This window comes from Camelus bactrianus, chromosome 13, assembly GCF_048773025.1.
Source record: "Camelus bactrianus isolate YW-2024 breed Bactrian camel chromosome 13, ASM4877302v1, whole genome shotgun sequence".
In the NCBI taxonomy this organism is placed as follows: Eukaryota; Metazoa; Chordata; class Mammalia; order Artiodactyla; family Camelidae; genus Camelus; species Camelus bactrianus.
This window is the reverse complement of record NC_133551.1, coordinates 32,406,125-32,431,651: the sequence shown is the minus strand read 5'-3', so window position 1 is coordinate 32,431,651 and position 25,527 is coordinate 32,406,125. Positions and strand designations below refer to the sequence as shown.

Sequence of the window (25,527 nt, the reverse complement as noted above, 5' to 3'; positions counted from 1 at the left end):
TTGCAAGTGATGCAGTTGACAAAGGCTTAATTTCCAGAATATACAAACAGCTCATACAACTCAATAACAATAAAATAGACAACCCAATCTAAAAATGGGCAGAAGACGTAAACAGACATTTCTCCAAAGAAGACATACACATGGCCAATAGGCAAATGAAAAAATGCTCACTATCACTAACTATTAGAGAAATATAAATCACAACTACAGTGAGGTATCACCTCACACCAGACAGAATGGCCATTATTAAAAAATCCACAAACAATAAATGCTGGAGAGGGTGTGGAGAAAAGGGAACCCTGTACACTGTTGGTGGGAATGTAGTTTGGTGCAGCCACTATGGAAAACAGTATGGAGATTTCTTAAAAAACTGAAAATAGAGTTACTATATATGCTCCAGCAATCCCACTCCTGGGAATGTATCCAGAGGAAAATCTAGTTAAATAAAATACATGCCCCACAGTGTTCATAGCAGCACTATATACAATAGCCAAGACATGGAAGCAACCTAAATGTCCATCAACAGAAGATTGGATAAAGATGTGGTGTATATATAATGAAATATCACTCAGCCATGAAAAATAATAAAATAATGCCATTTGCAGCAACATGGGTGGACCTGGAGATCGTCATACTAAGTGAAGTAAGCCAGGAAGAGAAAGAAAAATACCATATGATACCACTTATATGCGGAATCTTAAAAAATAAGAAGTGAGCTTATGTATAAAACAGAAAGAGACTCACAGACATAGAAAACAAACTTGTGGTCACCAGAGGGGAAAAGCGGGGAGGGATAAATTGCAGATACTAACTACTATATATAAAATAGATAAACAACAAGGTCCTACTATATAGCACAGGGAACTATATTCAATACCTTGTAATAGCCTATAATGAAAAAGAATATGAAATGGGATATTTATATGTATAACTGAATCACTATGCTGTACACCAGAAATTAACACATTGTAAACTGACTATACTTCAGTACAAAAAAGGAAAAGTATTAGGATAGCAGTGGGAGAGGAATCCAGGCTTCTGTGCGTTAAGGAATCCATGAGTGATAAAACAGAAATAGCAGCTCATGCTTGTTCATCAGAAATGTGGTAGTGAAGGGGCAGAGACAAACAGGCTGGTTGCTTTAGGGGGATGTGGGATGGATAAACAGCTCGCTTTTACAGACTTTATTTCAGCAGATAGGCCTCCCCTTTAAAGGGCCGGATCAGTGGCGCTCCCAGGAAACATGGACCCTAAATCTGCTTGGAGAATCTGGCAGTCTCTCCAGACTCCTGGGATGATGAGGAGGATGACTTGCCTCAAGTACCCAACTTCCAGATGGAACTCTTTTCTATTTAAGGAAAGAGGAGAGTTGAATGTATATTTTTCAGGCAGAGGATAGTTAACAGAAGGCAGGTGTGAAACAGGGGGATGGGATCAGGCATCGGTGGATGGATTCACCTGGTGGGAGTGGGGTGAGGAGAGCAAGGGTGAAGATGCATAGGCCGGTCAGGGATGTAGCAGAAGGAAGTCGGAGGGCTCTCTGGGTGGCCTGTCTTCTTCGGGACAGACAGAGGTGAGGTCTGCGGATAGTGCAGTGAGTCAAAGGTGAAGCACTGTGCGTTAGGGTAGTTTAAATGAGGCCACAAACGAGCCCTGAGTTTTGGTGGCTTTATACGATGAAAATGTGTTTCTCTTCGTATCAAGTCCAGATAGCCTGGGGTTCAGAGAGGCCTCCGTTCTGTGCAGTGATCAGGGACTCAGGCTCCATAAGTTTTGTGGCTCCTGTAGGATCTCCAAGTCCTTTTCTGGACCTTCTGCCTCTGCTGGCAAACACAGGAAGAGAGAAGACTGTGGAGGGTTGTGTAGGAGACTTTAGAGGCCATTCCTGGGACTTTTGCACATCACTTTTGCCCACATTGCACTGGCCAAACCTTAGTCCTGTGGCCACGCCTTGCTGCAGGGAAGGCTGGGAAATGCCGTCAAACGGTGTGCACCGTCCTGTCTTGCCTGCACGCTCAGTACCTGGCAGCGTCGGAGCAGAGCGGATGCTCAGTAAGCTTTGCTGAATAAATGCAGGGATGAACGTGGTTATCTCGTGTGCTTCCTGTGACTGTTCTCTTTGTCTGTGCAGAGACCTAGTGTCCTAGAGATGAGTGACAGTGTGAGCTCTTTTCTGTGATGCCGCTGTGTGGCAGGGACCCGTTCATACTCCCCGCACCTGTCTGTTGGCTCCCTGCAGTTAGACCTGAGGTCTGTGGTTGGTGAAGCTCGCGGAGGGATGCTGACTTGCTTTCTGGGAGATAAAGATCAAGGTCTGTCCTCCAAAGCCTCGTGCTATAACACGTTGAGCTAATCAGCCAGAAAAATACATTAATCAACCCCTGAGCTAATTTCCAGTGCAAATAGGAGCTGACCAGCCCTTGATTTTGCTAACCAGATCCCGCCTGAACTATTCAGTCCCTTGCTGAACTAGCCAGTCCCAAGGTGAATAGACAAGTCACTGAGATAACCATCCTCCAGTTAAACTAATTAGTTCCTATTCAAACTAATTGGTCCCAAGTTATCACTGATTCAACTGTGTCCTAGAGAAAATGTACAAAACCGAGGACTGAGATTCGTCTTCTCCATGCCCTTTATAATGGCCCTTTTTGTGGATAACACAGGCTCTCAGAAGGGAAGGAAAGCTGGTGATGTGAGTCACAACTTCCCTGGAGGGCAAATAAAGGACTCCTTATCGGGCTGGTAAAACTTGCCTGCCAGTGGAACACGATGCGGGCCCACGCCAGGCAGGGAGCGCCAGGGATATTTTTATAAACAACTCCAGAGATATCAACAATGTGGGGCTGGGGCAGGGATTCCCATATTTGCAGATGATATTTCATGAACAAGGGTGCCTGCGAATGAGAGTGAGTGCCAACGAGCCCAAGAAGGAAGAAGGAAGCGGAGGCAGATAGTTACAAAACAAGTCAGTGGTTCAGACTTGGGGAGACACAGATGTCAGTGCCGACATCTCTGACTCAGTGCGCCTGGCCCGGGGCAGCAGAGGTGGATCTCGGTAGCTGGGTGCTGGGTCGTGTGAAGAGGGATAGGGTGCCCAGTGCCAAAGGCCCTGCCCAGATGGAAAGAACCACAGGGATGAGGGCCCTGGTGGTGAGGAGATGGGCATCTTCTTTAAAGGGCCAGGTCAGTGGAGCCCTTGGGGAACATGGACTCTCCTCCTCCACCAGGACCCCCAGTCTGTCTGGAGAATCTGACCATCTCTCCAGACTCCTGAGATGACAGGGAGGACGACTTGTCTCACGATAAAGTAACTCATTTCAAAACAGCAGTCGTGGTGTCATGGAAAGAGGCTAGTCTTTGGTCAGTGACTTCCAACGCCCCAGTGACCTCTTAATAGCTGTGTGGCATTGGGTGATTTATTCATCCTCTCTGGACCTCAGTTTCCTCTTCTATAGAACAGCAATTTTATTTTGCAGGTCAGTGAGGATTTAATGTGATTGTGACTGAAAAGAGTCTAACCTACTGCCTAGAAAATGCTAGGTGCTTAAAAATATTCTCTCCCTTCTCTCCAGGCCCTACTCAGTGTCCTCTGGGCCAGGCTTAAGCCTTCCCTTGTCACAGTGCAGCCCTGGACCAGCCTAGTGCATCATTATGGCAGTGCCCACCCTGACTGGCCTGCCCTGGCCCACGTGGGACTGCTGATGGCTCCACCCTACCTACCAGCTAGTGGATCCAACTGTTCCCAGGTGGTGATGGTCAAGATCCAGGCCCAACAAACATATTTCTCTGATTTTTGGAAAATAGTGGGCAAGAGACTGGAAGGCAAGGGGTCAAGGCTGAGAACCTCTGCCTGACTTCACGTAATGAACCACAGCCTGCCTCATGAATGAAGGCACGGGGGCTGGGCTGCCCAGTCCCTCACGTCCATATCTAACGATGTCCACATTAATGTCCAGTTCTGCAGGTGAAATTTTCTAAAACACAGTGGCTTGACCTAAAGGAGGGCTGAAAGTTAGGCGCAGTTATACCATGTAATTTACATGAGCTGAGCTGGTGCAAATGGGAACACGTCCTTGGGCAACCGGGGGGCGTTCTGCGTTCTTGAGTTGGGTTGGGATGGCATTTATTGTGGTCTAGGGAGCCTTCTGCTTATGCATGACTAGTGCTTATTACAGGGGAGCATCTCTGCATTGCCTTTCCTCACACCTCCAGGGATGCTTATGCACATCAGATTTTGGGAACCCCATCCTTCCTCCTTGATCCTGTCTCCTAGTCCTCTCCACTCTCTCACTCTGCTCCAGCCACCTTGCTCTTCCTGCTCGAACACTCCAAGCGTTACCACCTGGAGCCTTGTTCCCACTCTTCCTCCTGCCTGGGACTCTCCTCCCGCACCTCCTCCAGGACTTACCGTATCACAGGGCCTCTTACTGACCACCCTTTATAAAAAGGCAACCCACCCCATCATCCTCTGTTTCCTTACCGTGATGATTTTTCTTCTTAGAACTTAGCTTTGGACCTATTATTTCTGTTTGGCTTATCATCTGTCTGTTCCCCCTGGAATGCAAACTCCAGGAAGACAGGATTTCACTTTGTTCACTGCTGTCTTTTCAGTTCCTAGAACAAATCCTTGGCAGAGAGATATTGGACTCAACCTTCAATTTGGTCTGTTGTCAATACAATGAATTAGGTAGAATGATATCATGAGTCACGTTATATGGATGAGGAAACTGAAGTTCAGAGAGGTTAAGTGACTTATGCAAGGTCACCAACTAGTTAGAGGCAAGATCAGGACCAGAACCCATATATCCCACGTCTCCGTCTGGGGCACATGCTGAGAGCCACATGTGTCTCTGTAACTCTTCAGCCCATTTCCTACAGGAGAGCATGTTGTCTGGCCGTAAAGACCACCCTTGAATGGAGCACTGACTCCAAGCTTGACTGGTTTTTCTCGTGGACTTGTCAAAAATTAGAATCTAGAGGTAATAAGCAGAGATGAGGGTTTTTGTCTTAGTACTTTTAGTTCACCCAACCTCTACTCTGAACTCTGTTTATTCCAGGTCTAATGCAGAAAATATAAGCACTAAAAGACAAATTAAAAATAAATGATAAGTGAGTTAGAAACTGCCCAGGGCTCTCAGGAACTTGTGCACCATGCTATGTGGGTTTTGAGTAAATATTTGCTTTGCAAGCCAAGAAGCAGTTTGTATTTACTAAGGCAATCTCCTGCCGAAGGGCACATATACTGCTTCTGGGATGTGGCACACTTTCTCCAGGGAAGTGTGCACACAACTTAAGCACCACGGTGTTCTGAGAAGAGGAGGCAGTCGGGCGTCGGGAGACCTGGGTTCTCGTTTAAACTCTGTCCCTCTCTTTTTTGGTAACTTTGGGCCACATGTTACCCTATCTGGATCTTTTTGCTCTTTACAGCATCCTATGACTTCAAGAGAGAATATCAATAGTTTTCTGATCAGCAAATTACTGAGATGACAGAGAGGGAGGGAAGGAGGTAAGGGGAGAGACTGAGAGAGAGAAAGAGAAAGGGAGAGAGTTCTGCGTACTTAAGCTACCTCTTCTGTTTTTTTCCAGAGTCAACTTTTTTCTTCATTCCCCCACCCCAACTCAAGCATCTCTCTTCCTTGTAACCAACGCCGGAATCTTCTGTGGTTTTCTGCTTTGCTCTTGAGCAAGAGCTGGTACCTGTGCCCAGGGCCACTTGGGCTTGTGGGGTAAGATGTTGGCTATGCAGGGTGATGGGATGGGGGCTGAGTGAAAATTCAGCCTGAAAACATTACTGAAACGTTACTCATCAAATCTCACAATGGGGAAGATGTTCATTGAACATATTCAGACATTCATTCAGCGCCTACTTACTGACCTTCTGCCACAGGGATGCGTTAGGGAACCAAGCTCATGAAGTGTAAGGTCTGGTGATGGAGAGGCGGTTAAGGAATCAGGCACATTTCGTGCTCCCGTGACACGACTGCAGGGAGCTAGATCCGTAGGGGGTAACTCAGACCTGTCTTGAGGGGGAAGATTCTAGCAAACTTTCCCAGAGTAAGTGACATCTAAGCCAAGATGTGAATCTGGGAGAGTAGAAGCTATTCAGACAAAGATGAAGAGGGAGGCAGTGTCCAAAGCTGACAGTGTAAATGTATGTAAATGCAGAGGCCAGGCTGGGGGTGGCGTGTGTGTGTTGTGTGTTGTGTGTGTGTGTGTGGGGGGGTGGGTTGTTTCTAAATGAGCAAGAAAGCCCAAGGGCTGGAGTACAGAGTGTGAGGGGGAGGGGCAGGAGATGAGGTCTGAGAGGAAAGGGGATGGGGTCGGTCTTGCCAAGAGCTTTGTGAGCTTCTGGAAAGAGTTTGGATTTTGTGCTCAGGGCAGTGGGGAGTTTCTGGAGCTGGGCGATGTCATCTTCAGATTTGCGTTTTGGGAAGATCACTCCCACGACCATGTGGAGCCCCCTCTGGAGGGAGGCAAGGCTGGAGGACCAGATACTGGGTGACTGAGCAAGAGGGACCAATAGTGCAGAAGAATCTTTTGCCTCCAAGAGCAGGTCCAGGGTTTGGAATTTCTAGAACAAGTTTGGTTCCTGTCTTTCCTCAGACCCCTGAGGTTCCTTTTCTCCACAGCCTCCTCCAATTTGATTTTAATAAATTCTGGGGCTTTTGTCACATTAGAACAATGAGCTCCAACCCTTTTGATCAAGAGGACCCTTGTTAACATAAAAGACTTCACCCCCACGTCACAGTCGTTGTGCTTTTAAGTATCTGTTAATTGAGAAAATACCTGCGGAACAAAGTCTCTGTAGGTGCAGGCAAACCTGGAAATTATGCCTACATATATGTGGCAGCCAGTATGTAGCCAGGCTGTTGACATGGCCGCTGTAACATACGAGTCTCTAGAACCATCTGAAAGAAGCCTGCATCCCCTGAGGGGCTGGGAACTGCTGTCCTGGAACATGTGTGTGAAGAAGCCACATAGACATCTGTCCCCAGAGTGTGGTGCACGGCTCCTCCCCCGTAAACCGTTGGGTGCATAAACTCAGCTGGTTCTCATTGCGCAGGGCATGCCATATTGTTGCCCGATGTAATGTCAATTTTTATTTATTTGTGTTTGTGAACAGCAGGGCTGATTAGACCACTTAAAACTACACAGGCTAGTTGGAGTCAGGCTGGCGTTAGTGATTTCAGCTGCCCTCCCTAAAGTCATTGGCTCTCCCGGCCCGTGGCCTCCCTCTGAGAATGTAAACTTGGGGCCTTGTGCTATCATGATTTCTATTTCATCCTGACTCTTATAAACTACCATATAAAAGGCAGCCGCTGAAGGTTTTTGTTTTTTTTTTCAATTTCATTTTGAGCCTTGGAAAATCACAAAATAAAAATAGCCCTGAGAGTGGAAAGTTTGGGGGAGTTTGTTTAGCTTTCTTTGAAATGCACTTTGTGAAGGAAGTAAGTCATAAGATCCCTCTTTGTGGAGTGCTTTATGGTTTATGTAATTTTTTTCATATTCCTTTTTCTCCTTTCTGATCCTTATGGAGACCCTGTGAGGTGTAGATTATTACTGTCCCCATTTTGCAAATGAGACAGGAACTCTGGGAGATTAAAAGACTGGCCTGGGCCAAGACTGCATGACTAGGTCGTGGCAGAGTCGGTCCAGGTAGGTCCTCACCCCAAATCCTGGCCTCCTCCTGCCCTTCTTGTCTCTCCTCACTTCCCCTCACCTGGGCCCAGCTCCTGTCTTCCTCCTTCTTCATGGCCCTTCTCACGATGAGGAGGTGTCCAGGGCATGTCTGATTGGGCACAGGCTCTGGCTGGTCACTGAAGGGCTCCCTCCCCAAGGGACCTGTTACTCAGTATACTGTCTACTTACAGGCCCTGGTCCCTCACGGGCTGCCAGCTCCTTGAATGCAAGGCTGTTGCCTTGGTCAATTCTGTGTCCTTAGGGCCCAGAACAGGGTCTAGTACACAGTAGATGCTCTGTAAATGTTTTCCAAATCGAAAGATCTTTAAACAGGAAAGGTTTTCAGCCATCCTTCTATTTCATTCCATTTCTGCCCCGATTACTAATTGGCTATTGGAAGACTGATTAAAGTCTTCACGTTATTACTTGACTCAGTGTTTCCCAAACGGTGTTTTGAAGTGTTATAAGGCATGTCAAAACATATTCCAGAAAAATTAAAACTTCCATGGTCATACAAATTTGGGAAATACTGATTCAATAAGTTCAGCGGATTTTTTTTCATTGCAGATTTTCTCAAAGCAGATTCTCTTCCAGGTCTGCTTCCCTTTAGAATCTCCCCATCTGTGTGAGTTTCAGGCATACCTCTCCATTCTCACGACTGTTTAATGAGTAACTTTTAAACACACACATCTGCAGTTGTACACAGAACTATTTTCCCAAATGGTCCATAGCTTTCAGGGATGCTTCTCTGATGGTGTCATCAGTTCTTAGCGAAAGGAGGAGAGTGCCTGTTCCTCTCCTTTACAATCTTCTGACATCCAACCCACCACCAGGACATAGACCTCCTGATGGCTGAAATACTGTCTTTCCTCTAGTTCTTCCCTTTTAAAAAATTTTATTTATTTATTTATTTAAGTATAATTTATTTACAATGTTGTGTTAGTTTCTGCTGTATTGCAAAGTGGTTCACTTATATATATATATATATTCTTTTTCATATTCTTTTCCATTATTGCTTATTACAAAGTATTGAATATAGTTCCCTATGCTATAGAGTAGGACCTTGTCGTTCATCTATTTTATATGTAGTAGTTTGCATCTGCTAATCCCAAACTCCTTGTTTATCCCTCCCCCACTCCCTTTCCTCTTGGGTAACCATAAGTTTGGTTTCTATGCCTGAGTCTGTTTCTGTTTTGCAAATAAGTTCATCTGTATCATATTTTAGATTCCACAAATAAGTGATACCATATGGTATTTGTCTTTCTTTTTCTGACTTCCTTCACTTAGTATGATAATCTCTAGGTCCATCCATGTTGCTGAAATGGTATTTCTTGTATTCTTTTTTATGGCTGAGTAGTATTCCATTGTGTGTGTGTGTGTGTGTGTGTGTGTGTGTGTGTGTGTGTGTGTGTGTGTGTGTATACCACATCTTTTTTATCCAGTCATCTGTCGATGGACATTTAGATTGCTTTCATGTCTTGGCTATTGTAAATAGTGCTGCTATGTCTAGTTCCTGCCCTGTAGCCCAAAAACTGCTAACATCTTTTTCATTTAAAGAAATCTTTCCGTGACCATATCATGTCCTCAAGCTGTGGCTCCACTGTTCCCTTTCTCTTTGACTTGAAATCATTATGAATGGTTGGGCTCATCCAAGATCATATCCACTTCCTAAGGGCAGTCAGCATTCAATGAGTGGTGAATGCATAGGAATCAAGTCAGCTTCCTCGCCTAGATTCAGGATTATTCTTCAAGTCCATCCAAACTCCAGAGGTCCACCCAGGATTGGCTGGGAACTGCTGTGAGTGCTTTGATACCTTAACTTCTCCTTCTGTTCAGCTCTATTCCTTCATGTCCTTCGAGGTGTTTATTCTGAAAATAATCTCCAGAAAGTTTCCAGCATGCAAATGTGCATCCCAGAATCTGCTTCCGAGGAAAGGAAATCTGACCTGCAGTAGTTGGTTCCTGGAGTATTTAAGTATGCAGATGTTAATATAAAGTTTGTGAGTTGGCTTCTGGTAGTAAGAACATTGTCATTGGTGGTGGATGGAGTGCAGATGACACCTGGCACAAGGTAGCAGAGAGGTTGCTAAGCTTTCCACTGTGGTGAACTGGGAAGGTGTACAAGTGTATTTCCATGCAATGATGGGTCAGCTGTTTGGGTAACATGGAAGAAATAAGCTATAAGGAGAATGGAGTTGGATGAGTGTAGCAGGGAGCAGTTGATACGCAGGAGAAAGACAGTGGAAGACTGAGGGTAAATACTCAGCAGTGTATGTAGAGACTCTCATCTCCCGAAGTCTGGAACAGAAAGAGCTGAGCATCAGGCCTGGGACTTAGTCATAAGAGTAGCAGAGATTTTAAATTCAGGCTGGGTTACTCCAACAGTGTTGATCCCTGATTGGAAAGGACTGGGACCCTGAGACGTGGCAGGAGGATGTCTGGGCTGATGTACTTGAAAATCTTGAGTCTCTAGGTTGCTCTGAATCTTCTGAGTCCGCAGCAGGAGCCTTCTACTTCCTGTTAAAGGCTAGTGCCTCCCTCCTCCTTGAAGACGTTGTGGAGGCCTTTGCCTTGCAAGCTGACACATGACACCCCTATTTGCTGCTCTTTTGGCCACCAGACAAAAAATAGGATGAAATCACAGCACAACCCAGCTAGGGAAGTGTCAGGCCTAGAAAAGGAAGAGAGGAACTATAACCCAGAGGAGCTGCAGGACACAGCCAGCCTGTACCAACAGAAGCTGGCAGAGTGTGTGTAGAGCTGGATTCTGAGAGTGCTGAATTAAGGTAGGGCACAGACCACAGACAAGGAAAAGTTTATAGGTATGGCAGCACCCTCCCTGACCATTAGCCTGGGAGACAGTGCTGACATATTTTCAGAATGACTCTTAAAAGTTTGGAGAAGGCTACATCCCACAGTCAGTGAAGCTGAAATACCATAATTGCTCTGTAGGATGTTGGAAAAAGATAAAATGGTGCAAAGCAGTGTGCAAACTAGAATGAATAAACTTTATAAGGCTGGGAGATCTTCCAGAAGACTATGTTGCACAGATGGGTCCAGAAGACCCTCCACTTGCCAGAGCAGTAAGGAGTGTGCTGACAAGTGGAATCTCCACATCACCTAGAAGCTCCATGACGGCTGTTCCCACAGGCCAGGATGCGGGGTCTGCCTCCGTGATGGCTGTTCCCCACGGGCCAGCATGCGGGGTCTGCCTCCGTGATGGCTGTTCCCTGCGGGCCAGCATGCGGGGTCTGCCTCCGTGATGGCTGTTCCCACAGGCCAGGATGAGGGGTCTGGATAGTAGAGAGAGGAGATGATGAGTATCTTCTTTGTCTTCGAGACCAGGTGCAGCAGTCCGTGCAGTAGTTTATACCATTAACCTCCTTATTTTTAAGTTTTTCCAGGAAAAGAGTCCACTAGAATCCTGAAAGATCTACTCCCAGGATATGAACCAACAAATAGATCTGAGTGTCCTGAGGGGTGCACGTAGCGGAAGTTCTATTCCCTGCCCCCACCAGGACCAGCTACTACGAGTGTTGGCAATTGACAGGGTATGGCTGCATTTACCCCCCAAGTTTGCCCTTAGCTGAGGAGAGCTGCCTTGCCCAGTGTCACACACCTCTCTTGAGTGCAGCCTCAGTCCAATGTGTCATTGCTGTGGAATTATAAAGGCTCAGCCCCATCGCCCCAGTTTGGAACAATGCTTCAGGGCCATCCAAACGTCAGAGTTCCCCACAGGATGGGCTCTGGTACCATTTTTGTGACTACATCACAGCCCAACTCCATCCCACTCCCAATGCTGTTCCTTTACTTTGCAGACCTTGGTCCTGAGCACTCTCTCCAAAAAGCTTCCTGCATGCTCGTCTTTTACTCAGAGTCTGTTTTCCAGAGAACAAGACATACAACAGAAACCAATTCTCAGATCCAGAATAACAACAAATTCCACACACATACACAAATACAAATAATGGCAAACTCCAGAAAATCATAAAAGATATTTGGAGGTGGGAAGAGAGAGAAGTCAGAAAGAAAAGATAATACTTTTCTCAAAAGACCAGCAGTGTGTCTGATGGCTAACTTCCCTAGGGAAAATATTGAAGCTAGAAAAGAATTGATAGCTTCAATGTGCTGAAATAAAATAACTCAGACTTCCATACCCAGGAAAATTATCAGTCAAGAATAAGGGTAAAATATAGAAATTTTCAGAAAAATAAAAACTGAGAAAGTTTACTAACAGCAGATACTAATCAAGGAAAATGGCTGGAATGTACAAGGAGATATGGTGAGATGAGATTTTGGGAAATTTGTAGATAAAACTAAGAAAACGTTTAATTTCTAAAACAATGATAATGTCTAATGTCTGAGGCAAAAAGCCAAGAACTCCAAATATGGACAGAAATAATATGTAAGTTGGAGGAGTGCGTGATCAGATTTAAGGCATTCTAAGGTCATGGTATTTTTTGAGAAAAAAAGGGAAATACACTGTTCATGTTTTGTTGAAAAGAATAGATTGGAAGCATTTAACTTCCAAACAAATAGAGGGAGAAGTGGGATGAGGAAGAGGAAAAATGCAGTCAATCCAAGGAAGGTAATAAGGGTGGGTGTAAAACCTTGAATAGAATAGAAAAGACAAATAAGAGAGTAGAAAGCAATCCAAATCAATCAGTGATCACAAATATACATAAATGGATTAATCTCTCCTGTTAAAACACAAAGACTCTCAGACTATAACTCTATGATTTCTATGGGGTTTTCAAATACAACATATGAATACAGAAAGTTTTAAAATCAAAGCCTGGAAAAAAGATACCAGGAAAATATTAACCAAAAAAACCCCAAAAAACAAAAAGCAGCTGGAGTCCAATCAGTGCAAAAATAATCGACTTCGAGGAATAAAGCTTTAAGAAAGATAAAGAGAATCAACTCATCGTGCTAAGACATTCAGTTTATCAGGAAGATGACAGTAGAAAACATATTTGCTAATGGCATAGCTTCAAAATATATAAACTGTTTGTTAGATCGACAGAGTTATTAGCAAATCCTTCACTATTTTAATACAGCTTTCTTGGTTATTGAGGGATGAAGCAGAACACAACATTGGTGAAGATATTTAAGATTTGAACAGCACAATTAAGAAACTGTGAGGAAGTTGTCCTGGTTGATATTGCCCTCCCTCCCTGCACAGTTCTCTCCTTCACTGCACGTGTGCTCCCGTTACTCTCGCTCTGGACTTTGTCATTTGCTCATCTCAGGGAAGCTCTTGACTTGTTCGGTGCCTCAGTTTTGTTGTTTGCCTCTGCTTTGAGGCTCTACCATACCCTCATTTGGCTTTCCTAGCTTCTTAAACAGGATCTCCCTTCTAGTGTCTTAGCTGGGAGGAGCCCGTGGTGGGCAAGACCAGACTTTGACCCCTTTGCTTTCCCCCCATTACAAAGTGAGTAGGTGGGCAGGTTCAGACACCACATAATGTTGGCCCATGTTGGGTAAGGGCTCATAAATGTATGTAGAATGAAAACAATAAGTATTAACTTATCTGAAGCGTTTTCTCCCAGCATCCTTTACCTCTAGACCCAAGTGCTTAGTCAAATCAGATCCTCAAATGCAGAGAGTGCTGCCAGCCTTCACTCTCCCAGCCCTGCCTCCCTGCACATTCCAGGTCTTTCTCTTTCTTCTCTATTTAGTCCGTATTTCCTACCACTTTGTGCCAGTTGCAGGATGAGGGTCTGAGAATGGTTTCTCCAGCAGGGCTTCTGACAGGAACAGCAGTGGCAGACAGAAACCCCCTGTAAGATCTACCATGGATGCTGGACTCTCCCAGCTGAAAGCCTTCTTAGAAAATGAGAATTCATCTGGCAGTAAATAACAGAGCAGACTCTACTCTTTAATCCGGTAATTCTACTCCTGGGAATTTGCTCCAAAGAAATAACTAAAGGGGGGAAATGTCATCTGTGTAAAGATTGGATAGCAGTCCAATTCATAAGAAAAGAAAACTGGAAACAATCCAAATTTTCACCATTGAAAAAATGGCAGAGCAAATTATGACACATAATCACAATGGAATACTCTATCGCTCTTACAGTGACGAATATACACACTGGGCCAGTTCTTGGAAATGGACTTGTGAAGCAACATTCAGTGAGAGGCAGCAGACCAAAAACATTTATTATCTGTTGTGTGTAAGACCCTCCAGATCCTGAAAGGTGATAGGATTATCTGGTTCTAAGGATGAGGAAACTGTGGCTCAAGGGGTTGGTGAAACTGAGTCAGGGTGCTTAGTGCCTGGCCTAGAGAAGAACTGGGGTTCAAACCTGGGTCTCTCTGATTCCAAAGCCCGTGTCCTCCTGTAAATGCAGCTCCAATGGCAATGATATAAGAAAACATAGAGTGGTCCAATTGTCTTATTAATGGAAGAAAATTGCTTAAAATTAAGCTAGAAAAAAACCTGCAGAGGACTAAAATGAGGTCTGTCCCATGAAGACCAGACCTGAACATAGCTAGACTAGACAGCCCCCTACTAGGGTCCTTGTAGTGCCCACACTGTTTACCTCCCCATCGTGTATCCAGTCACCTGAGGGGCTTGCCCAGCCCACACATCCCTTCTTCTCTCTGCCTCCACCCTACATTGAAAATCTGTCTATGCCGTGTTGGGCTCCTGCTCCCAGTGGAAGCATGAATATTTATTTTCGGTTTGTTTAGAAACAAAAACAAAGATTGGTTAAAGCATTGTCTTCAAAAGTTTCCTGTGAAATCCCAGAAATGTGTATCTCAGATGGGAAGAACAAGTATTTTCTTATTTTAAACATATCACCCATGCAGGTGACATTGCATAAAATGGAGGATGCATGGTGTTTGTGTGGATTTTGGAGTAAGGATGATTTGGGTTCAAGTCTTTACCCAACTGTAATTATAAGACCTTACTTTATTTTATTTTATTTTTACTGAAGTATAGTCAGTTTACAATGTTGTGTTAATTTCTGGTGTGCAGAATAGTGATTCATATATATAGATAGGCCATTACAAGGCATTTAATATAGTTCCCTGTTCTATACAGTGGGACCTTGCTGTTTATCTTTTTTTTTCTTTTTTACTTTTTTTAAATTGAAGTACAGTCAGTTTACAATGTGTCAATTTCTCAGGTACAGCATAATGTTTCAGTCATACATATGTGTGTATATATATATATATATATATATATATACATATATTCATTTTCATATTCTTTTTCATTATAGGTTACTACAAGATATTGAATATAGTTCCTTGTGCTATACAGAAGAAACTTGTTGTTTATCTATTTTATATACGGTAGTTAATTGCAAATCTCAAACTCCCAACTTATCCCTTCCGACCCACTTTCCCCCAGTAACCATAAGATTGTTTACTATGTCTGAGTCTGTTTCTGTTTTGTAGGTAAGTTCATTTATGTCTTCTTTTCCCTTTTTTTAGATTCCACATATGAGTGACATCATATGGTATTTCTCTTTCTTCTTACTTCACTTAGAATGACGATCTCCAGGTCCATCCATGTTGCTGCAAATGGCATTATTTTATTCTTTTGTGTGGCTGAGTAGTATTCCATTGTATAAATATACCACAACTTCTTTATCCAGTTATCTGTTGATGGATATTTAGGTTGTTTCCAAATCTGTTTTATATATGTAATAGTATTTACAAATCCGGAAGTCTCAATTTATCCCTCCCTACCCCCTTTCCCCCCTGGTAACCATAAGTTTGTTTTCTATGTTTGTGAGTCTGTCTCTGTTTTGTAAATAAGTTCATTTGTGTCCTTTTTAAAAAGATTCTACATATAAGTGATATCATATGGTGTTTTTCTTTCTTTTTCTGGCAGTAAGACCTATTTTAAACACATACACACACACTGTCTTGGCTTGTCCTTAGAAACTCTTAGAACTGCATGTTTAGCTTGCTCCCTACTCTAATAAAGTTGAATTTTGTACCCAAGGAAATGCCCTGGTTCTTGGGCTAAAGATGGCTCAGCCAAAGATAAGGGCTAAAAATACTTTGCTCCTAAAGGTCTTCTGTTTCTTGGCTGCTACGGATGGAATATTTCTGTCCCCTCAACTTTCATATGTTGAAACCTAGTCCCCAGTGTGATGGTATTTGGAGGTGGGGGCTTGGGGAGGTGAATAGGTCCTGCGGGCAGAGCTCGCCGGAGTGGGGCTAGTGCCCTTGTAAAAGAGACTCCAGAGAGCTCCTCCCTCTCCTTCAGCTGGATGAAGACATAGGGAGAAGACAGCCACCTATGAACCAAGAAGTGGGCTCTCACAAGACACAGGATCTGCCAGCACCTTGGTCTTGGACTTCCCATCCTCTAAAACTCTGAGAAATAAAATTCTGTTGTTAGAAGCCACCCAGGCTCTAATACTTGTTACAGCAACCTGAATGAATGAAGACATTGGCTGATGCTTGTGGTTTTTCTCCTTGTCCTCCGGTAGGGCACCCATCAACCAGAGCTGCAATGACAGCTGTCCTTCAGAGCAGACTCTCCCTGAGGCCACCCTGCACCTACAGTCCGGCTGCCTGACTTCACCACCTCCTCCTTAACTGCTCCTGATTGGGAAGCGATTGGATCACATGCACGAACTGACCAATGGAGGGGACCATTCTGAAGTAGCAACTTCTTGGTCCTAAAGACACTATAAAGCCAACCCAGGCAGAGAAATGGTAGAGGTCTCCAGGCTCAAGGGCAATAGACCCAGAGAACGCCTTGCCATCAGAGCACCAGCTTCTGAATGGTCTTCCTCGGGGGCTCTTCAGAGCCAGAGGCTATTTCTTTAATGGCTGCGCACTAGCAAGATGAGGAGGTGGGAGAAGACAAGGGGTGTGGGTTTGTGAGATCCTTGCAGTTAGCTCATCTGCCTGCCGTGCTTGCTTCCAGCTGCCACAACCACATCCTTTGAGCTCAAAGTAATACATTGCTTTTTATCAAGTGGCAGGTGGCTGGGGTTTTTTACTTTGCTATTACAAACACATAGGAAGGGAACAATAACTGTAAGGCTCCGGAGCAGGCAGAATAGTTCAGATATTAAGGTCAGGAACTTGGTTACAGGGCAGGAACTGGAATAGGAGACCGCTGTACAGACCTCTAAGAGCCACCAGCAGATACAATGACTTGCTTGCAGTGTCCTTCACCTCTCTGATCGTGAGGCCCCTTGTCTGTAGAATGGGGTTAATTCTCCCATGTTGCAGAGTTGTATAAAGATGAGAGAGAATGTGTCTAACATGCCCAGCTAGCAGCAGCCACTAAATGAATGAGAGTTACTTCCATGGTCAGTGTGCATTTGTCTGTTGGATTCCCTTCCTTTCCTTTTTGCTTCCAAAGCTGAACTGGCTGTGAGTCCATGGCGAAGCGGGCAGGACAGGTGTCTCCAGTGGTGATGGTTAATGTCATGTGTCGACGTGACTGGGCCACAGTGTGCCCAGACACTTGGTCAGACATTATTCTGGTGTGTCTGTGAGGCCTTTTTTGGATGAAGAGTAACATTGGAACCAGTAGACTGAGCAAACCAGATCTCCCTCCCTGATGTGGGGGCTGGGGGGCTCTTCCAGTCAATTGAAGACCTAAATAGAACAAAAAAGACCGGGTAAGAAGGAACTCCTTCTGCTTGACTGGCTTGAGCTGGGACATCAGTCTTTTCCTTTCTTTGGAACATCACTCTTCTGGGGTCTCAAGCCTGCTGGCTTTCAGACTGCAATTTACACTATTGTTTCTCCTGATACTCAGGCCTTTGAACTCACACTAGAGCTGGTCATTGGCAATTCTTGTCAACTTCTTGATTGTAGGTCTTGGGACTTAGCCTCCAGAATTGTGTGAGCCAGTCGTTATAATGAACAAACAAACAAATGAAACAAATAAATATATGGTTCTGTTGCTCTGGCAAGGCCTGACTAATACATCATGTAGACCTCTGATTTTGGAGGACAGACCCAGAGGAGGACCTGCAGAGCCAGGGGAGGCCGTCCACATTGGGAGAGAGGGGCCCGCTTGCAGGAGCCAAGAGCAGGTACTGTAAGGAAGGAGGGGAACTTTGCCCCTTTCCTTGTTTGCCCACGTTAACTCCAGAGGCAGTCTGACCTAGTCTGGCTCCTGTGAGTGTTCTAGGAGTGAGCTTGTTAACCTTAACGTCGAACAGGCGGAATGCAGCGTCCCATCCCGTGTGTGCCCTGAGCACTTTGTACGTGGCAGAGCTGTAACCGTGCGGCCTCCTGTCATACTGTGATAACACGCTGGCCTCGCTGGCTCGTCTGTGAGCTCTGTGAGAAGAGGGGCTGAGTCAGATCCATCCCTGTTCCCTCAGGCCCAGCTCAGGACCGGGCACCATGCTGGGCTCATTGCGGACACTTTTGTACTTTGAAATTGTGGATTAGTATTTGGGCGGTGGAAACACTTCATTCGTCCCCTCTTTCCCGTACATTTACCTCATCTATTTCTCAGATGTCAAGGAATTTAGACCAAATAGGCTTTTTTTTTTTTGGATCAGGCTGGGCTGTGCTGTGTTGCAGTAATGGCCCACTCTAAAATCTCAGTGACTTAACGCAAGTTTATTTCTGACTCATGCAGAGTCCCCTGTGGTTCTGGGCGACTCTCCAGAGCAGCTGCTCTCTCTGCAGTGGCTCGGCTTTCCCAGATTCCTTTGATTTGGTGTCTCCATCATCTCAACACAGTCAAGGCAGGAGCTCATGGGGAGAACACCCCTTCTCTGCCGTGCTTCAGCCCAGATATGCCAGCATCACTTTGCCTCAGAGCCCCGTGGCTTGATCTCCTTATGTGGCCACACCTAGTCACATGGTTGCTGGGATGAGTGGTTGTGTGCCTGAGAAGGAAGAGGGAACTGGATATTGGTGTGCACGAATCATGCCTACCAAGCTGAAACATAGGACAGCCCAAATTAAAAGTGGGAAAACCACCAAAATGTGTTGTTCTTGCTATGATACATACATTCATTTATTTAGTCATTCAGCAATTATTTATTGAGCACCTACTAAGTGTTAAGCATTGTTCTAGGTACTGAGGCACAGTGGTGAAGAAAACAAAGTCTCAGATGCTCTGAGCTTACATTCGAATGGAGAGAGACATACAGTAAACAGGTATATAAACTCTCCGAGGGTTATATGTACAATAAAGGAAAATAAGAGAGAGTAAAAGGCGATATAGAGACAGAGCAAGTTGCTCTTTGGGATATGGTGCTAGAGGGCATCCTTGTTGATAAGAGATTTGGTGAAGTGAGGGAAATGTGCCTCCACTGTGGGGGGAGGGAAAGCAGAACCATGGGCAGAGGTAAGACTCAGTGCAATGGTCAATGCATTCATTTAGTTCATTCATTCAGTAAACATTTATTGATCTCTTACCACCATGCCAAGCCCTCTCTCATCAAGCTGGTGATATAAATGTGAATGAAACCCGGAAAGTGGCCTCTAGCAGTCTAGTCCAGGAGGGTAGATGGATTTGCAAACAAATTTGTACGATATGAGAAGTGAGGGGTCAGAGGAGACACAAAAGAGAGAACTGCAGTTTCCATATGAGTAGAGAAAGGTCAAGGAAAACATTACACAAGAGGTGACTTGATGGTCTAGAGTAGGAATTAGGAAAATCAGCTATTAAGATGCAAGTATTGTATGCATTATCTATTGCTGTATGATAAAATGCCCCCAAATTGTGGCTTAAACCGCAACATTTTATTATTTCTCAAAAGTAGATTGTGGATTGGCTGGGCTCTGCTGGAGAGTTCTTTTGGCATGTGTGGTACTGACCAGGTCTCTCATGTGGGTGCATTCAGCTGGGAGCCTGGCATGGGTTGATATCCAGGATGGCTTCATTCCCATGTCTGGGGCCTCACTGAGGTGGCTGGAACATCTGGGGCTGATTGGATGTCCTCTCTCCCTCTGTCAGTTTCCCTCTTTCTCTTTATCCATGCGCTGTCTCATCTGAACTTCTTTACATGGTGGCTGGATCCCAAGAGGGTGAACAGAGAGGCTACAAGGCCTCTTAGGCACTAAAAGTCATAGTGTCTTTCCCACTGCACTCTTTTGATCAAAACCAGTAAAAAAGCCAGCTCAGATTCAAGGGGAGAGGAAACAGACTCGACCTTCATACCTGTCCTGGGCTGGGAGGAGTTGGGAGAGGTCGTATTTTCAGGCAGTCTACCACAAGGGTTAACAGCAGGGTGAAGCAGGTATGTCTGTGTGCTCCTGCACCGCCCTCTCCCCCAGCATGAGCCCATGGCAGAGGCTGCCGACTGCTCCCAGCACACGTGCCTGCTGAGCCTGGGGTCTTCTCAAGCCAGTACCTCAGGCAGCTTGATCAGATTCAGGGCAGGAAATGAGACCCGTTTGCCAGTCCAGCCAGAAAGGAATACAACAAATGCCAATATTGCATCTGTGATATGATTATACACTCTCTATTGTGTCTGCAAATCAAGTAGGAATGGGGGGAAATGGTAGGATGGTGGGTGACGCTTTTTGTCATTTTTTTTTTACGAACAGGCAGTTTTTTTGATAAACAGACAGTTTCAGATGCCCAAGAGATGTAAAAATTTTTAAAAGAATTGTACTAGAGAACAAAGATAGAAAAAGAAGGGAAACTTCCTGAGAGGGGATTGGGGTGAAGAGGCAGCATGTCTAGCTGGGAGAGAGGAATTCAGAGGGCAGCTCAGGAAGGGAGGCAGGTGATACAGGCATGTCAGGGGGTTCTGGAGAGAACAGTTTTGGTTTGAACTCGAGAGACTGTGCTTGGTTTCCAGCCAGAATGAGCTTGGCACCCGCCTAGCCCTGGGGCTTGGGGAAATCAGCTAGCTGGGCTTAGAGGTACAACAGGTTGGAATGCAAAGGCAGCTGTATGTATCCACCGCAGCTAGCTGAGTGCTACAGCAAAGCTCAGTACCTGCATCTGACCTGCTTCCATGGGGTTTCAAGCCTCACATGTACCATAATGTATTAAAATCAGTTTTGTGCTCTAAACTGCTGAGAGTGTTATATTTCAGGCTCCTCATCATAAAAGAAAGTAACCAGAGCCACAGTTCGGACTGAGCTCGTAAGGATGGAGGCAAAAGAGAAATCTGTGTTGTTACCTTTGGTGGTGATGGCAGCAGAATTAACTAGGCACCAAAGCGAGGGGCCAAGGGGTTTCCTGAGAGATCGTGAATTTGTGGTGCCTCCTGACCCTTTAAGTTATAGATGTTTTAGCCTTCAGCAAAGCAAAATCCTGATGCGGAGGCACTGTGAGTAATTTAAGGCAAGAATGTCATTCTTTCCCTTTCTTCCAGGCAGCAACAGGAAGCCCGTTGGATCTGGAATCAGGAGGGGTCCAACCCGAGGGGCATCTGTAGTGTACAATGGGTTTAGACATCACTGGGGTTTGGACTTGGAGCCACACCCTGCTGTTTCCTGGCTGGATGGTTGGCATGCCTCAGCTGATGGGTTTGTACGGTGACAATCTTAATGCCTGCTCTTCAGAGTTGCTGTGCAGATAGCCATCTTCACAGTACCTGAGGTAACGGAGTAATATTTGCAGACCCCTAGTCATCTAATACAGGCTTTTATCCTTCGTGTTTATCAGCCTGTGGACCTTCCAACAAATACAATTTTTTCTTCTTAGCCAAAGAATGTGAATTCTGCTACGACTTAGTTAAAGGGAGTTGGTCCAGTCGCTGAGTGGCCCAGCTGTAGGAGTCCAGTATCCCCTCCCTAACAAGCAGGAAGAGATCCTTTTTGTGTTGAGGTTTCAAATCAACTATCTATGAGGCCACATCACTGTAGGTTCTGGAATTCAGGGAAAACCTTTTCGCCAGATAAATCAGAAAATTGCTTTTCCTGACATTGCAGCCACCATCTGGGTTTCCTTCTACATCGGCTATTATATTATGGCTACTGTACCCTGTTAAAACATTTACCATAAGCTCTCCCCCAGGGTGTTTCAAGGCCCTCCCCATAAAACTTCTTAAGCCAAAAAAAATCCTTTGGGAATACAAGTGACGCTTATGCATCAGGAGAAGGATTGGAACACTCTCAATTTATCACTTAGGAAATCTTCCCAGGGTGGTGGGGGGAGGGCTTCATAAGGGTATTTTATTGAGGGATTTCTTCTTTTGTTTTGTTATATGTATAATGTTAAGTCCAAAATATTTCCATATTGCCTCTGCTGTGGTGTTTGTCAGTTCTGTCTGGCTGAGAGAAACTCAAGGCTTAGTTCAGATTCTTTCCTAGACATTTTAGAAGTACTTCCTTTTTTTTCTGGTTTCAAGATATTTGCCACCAAGTTTTAGTCTTGCAGTCACTCACTGTGCTCTGGTGGTGAGAACCCGGGAGGTGATCATGAGCTGGTCATGAAGCATGTGCTGAATGTGAGTCAGGGGCTGTGCTAGACCCAGGAAGCAGAGAGCAGTGAGACCGGCCTCGGCCTAGAGGAGCTCAGTCCAGCGAAGCCCACATCTGTGACCAAGGCCTTTCTTGTCCTCAGAAAGCCGAAGTATGTACCTTATTGACTTCCGACTGCCTGAGAGATAGAGTGAGTTGTGTTCTATAGCAAACCAGAGCCTAGCACTCATCTGCCATATTTAGTTACCATAATGTGAGATGCTGTAACAAGTAAACCTCCAAATGTATGACGGACAGGTAGACCAGAGCTTCATTTCTTGCTCACATCAAGCCTGAATGTGAGCTTCTGTTTTCCAAGCTGCTCTTCTCCCAGCAGGGATGCAGGGATGCTGTGTCTGAGGTGAGATCCTCTGCTTCCTACCAGTGGATGGGAAAAGTGGGAATAGGGAAGGCACACCCACTCCTTAAAACACACTGACCCAGAAGTGACATATGTGACTTCTGTTCATATTCCATTGGTGAGGACAGGTCACACAGCCAAGGGGGACCCTGGCTTGGCAGTCACTTCCCAGCAACATGGCTCCACTATGGAAGGGGAACACCACGCTTTGTTGGATAACTAGCTGTCTTAGTCATTTTGCTTTCCACGGGTAGGTAAAAAAGTCTTTAATTACCTTCCCATTGATTTGCCCATCTCACTCCTTTAAAAAAAATTTTTTTTGCATTCTTTTTTACTGAAGTATAGTCAGTTTACAATGGTGTGTCTGTTTCTGGTGTACAGCATGTTTCAGTTTGAGATGTGCAGATACTAACTACTATTAGTATATAAAATAGATAAAGAACAAGTTTATATTGTATATCACTTCTTCTTTTGTGCCTGATTTGCTCCTGTCTTTTATTTACTCCAGGATCTTATAATTCCTTTCCTAGGAGGATGGGATTAAAAGAACTCTGAACTGGATGTCAGGTGATCTGGGTTCTAGAATTAAAACACTACCTCACAGGGGGATCTTGAGCAAGACATTTTCCCTCCATGTGCTTCCTTAGCTGTAAAATAAAGATAACAGTCCTACCATACAGGGGTGTTATGAAGATTAAATGTGAGTCACATCCAAAGTGCCTAGCACAGTACCTGACAAATAAGAAGAAACCCAATACATACTTACTGAGTGAATAATGAAAGAAATTTTTGTCTGCCATTTTCCTACTAGTTTCCATGGTTCCTGTGGTCATGTCTCTCGATATTATTTAGGGATGTGGTGCTGGTGGTGGTGGTGGGGTGATGGGAGGGGAACTGGAGTTTGCCCAGCTCTCAATAAAGTCACCGAAGGCAGGGATCTGTGTGTGAGCTCCCTTGTGTATGCCCTCCTCCTGGGGCGTGTATGTGGAAGGGATGCCGAGTAAGCCCATGCTGAGTGAGTGAGTTTAGTCCAGTTATGAAGAGTGGCCACACTATTGCCTCCAAAGGGCTGAACACTGAGGCGACCACTGTTATGGCCATAGCCCAGGCCTGGGGTTGCCCAACCTCTAAAGCTCAGATTGTTTTTGTTCTTCTGTTTCCAAGGTGTGAGGCAACATTTCCAAGGTGGGAAAGTCAATATTGGTCCTTTCCTGACTGAAAATGTGAGAGGACCCTTCTGTTCACCAGGTAGATGGCTCTTGGCCTCTCGGCTGACTTTGCGAGCCAAATTACCCACTTGGGTATTCAAAGCAATGAGTCTTTCTAGCAAACCGCGAGCAGCGGGTGCTGGGCTTGAGTAAGACATTGAAGGAGTTGGTTTCAAGTGCTGAATGTGCCACTAACTTAATGCGGCCGAGTGGCAGAGTGGGAAGAACATGGGCTCTGCAGTTCAGCAGCTCTGGCTTCAAATTTAGGTTTGGCCGGGAGGCTTTAGACACTTTACTTAACCCTCTGAGCCTCAGTATCCTCATCTGCAAAATGGGAACCATAATCCTGCCACCCTCCTTCCCTGTCTCCTTCCCTCACAGGCTTATTGAGAGGCAGATTAGTAGAAAATACGGGTTGAGAGATTAGGCTCTGTTGGCAGACTACCTGGGCAAGTTATCTAACCTTTCCATGCCTCAATTTCCCAATGTACAATGGGGACAATAGTACTTCCTACTGTATGTGCCTATTGTAAGGATTAACTGGGTTAATTTATGGGAAATGCTTAGAGGAGTGCCTGGAACAAAACAAGCAGTCAACTACAATGAGTAATAGCTGTTACATTATCATCATCATCAAGAGAATTAAATGAATGCAGCATTGTTTGATAACTCTAAAGCTACAAATCTTAAATTTCATTTCTTTTTTTTTAAACCATAAATGTTTATTTTTATTTTTGAAGTAAAGTCAGTTACTCAGTTACAATGTGTCAATTTCTGGGGTACAGTTAGGTTTCATTTCTAAAGCAATAGGCCTGCCCCTGTCCCTGCCCAGCTCTATTTTTTTTCCGGCATCTTTGGAATCATGGGAAATTTCTCGGCATCATAGGAGCACTGGCTTGACTTTTATGCTTCTGGGTCCCATGGCCAAGAGCTGGTGGGCTTCTTCCAGGTCAGATCCTGCGCTCTGGTGCTTTCGCCCTGTTGTGTTTGGAATACATGTTCCCTTCAGTGCAGCTCCTAATTGCGCTAACCAAAACATTTCCCACCATGTGTTTACATAGTCCCTGGAGAGGGAGGGAACTGGCCCCTGGCCAGCACTAAAGACTACAGAGGAGAAACTGAGGGAGGTGCCATTACCTCTCTCAGTGGGAGCCATCTTCTGATACTCCACCCTGGGAGCAGGATGGGACATGGGCTAAGAGCGTGGGGCTCGTGGTCTGACCAACCTGAATCTGAATCTCAGATTTCACTTCTCGTGGCTGTGTTGTTGTATTGGTTCATTGACTTCACCTGTTTGAGCCTTGGGATGTTCATCTATAAACTGGGGATAATAATACCCACTCCCTAGAGTGGTGGTGAGCGCTGGGTGCGGCGGTTCAGTGTCTGGCAATAGCAGGCATTCAGAAAATGTGAACCAAAGCCAGTGGGCTAGGAGTCAGCAAAACTGGCTCCTGATAAAACATCTGCTACAAAGGTTCTGCGAAGCACTGGGCAGTCAGTTCATTCCTCTGGGTCTTAATTTTCTTCATCTGTAAAGTGGACATGGTGGCTTTATACCAGGTCAGTTTAGCTAAGCTGGACTCATTTTCCCCAGGATTCCCTTCCCTGTGTGGCTCCCACTTAGAGTTGGCTACAAGACAAACCTGTGCTACATTTGGAAGGTGGCGGTGAAGCCGGGACTATCTGCTAGCTCACCTCTGTGGTATGGGGCTGCACCTGGACCCCCAGCTCTTTGAGCTTCTGTCACATCCCCCTGCGGCTTTTTCAGGTCCTGTGGGCCAGAGTGTGTACAGTTGCATGTAAAGGGGCACAGCTTCTCCTGTGGAGCCTCCGTGACACTGAGGTTGGAGGTGGTAGGAGACGGACACAGGCTCTGGTTCATGTTCACGGGGTGCCTATTTTCCG

General features: G+C 45.2%; 1 long non-coding RNA gene across 2 annotated transcripts in view; it reads left to right on the top strand.

The window, feature by feature from the left end:
* LOC123615295 (uncharacterized) overlaps window positions 1-25,527 on the top strand; it is a 68,420-nt gene that overhangs the window by 9,339 nt on the left and 33,554 nt on the right. For both annotated transcript variants that reach the window (XR_006722890.2, XR_012511199.1), the window contains exon 2: window positions 5,587-5,726. This is a non-coding gene — a long non-coding RNA (uncharacterized LOC123615295). The remainder of the gene's footprint in view (window positions 1-5,586; window positions 5,727-25,527) is intronic.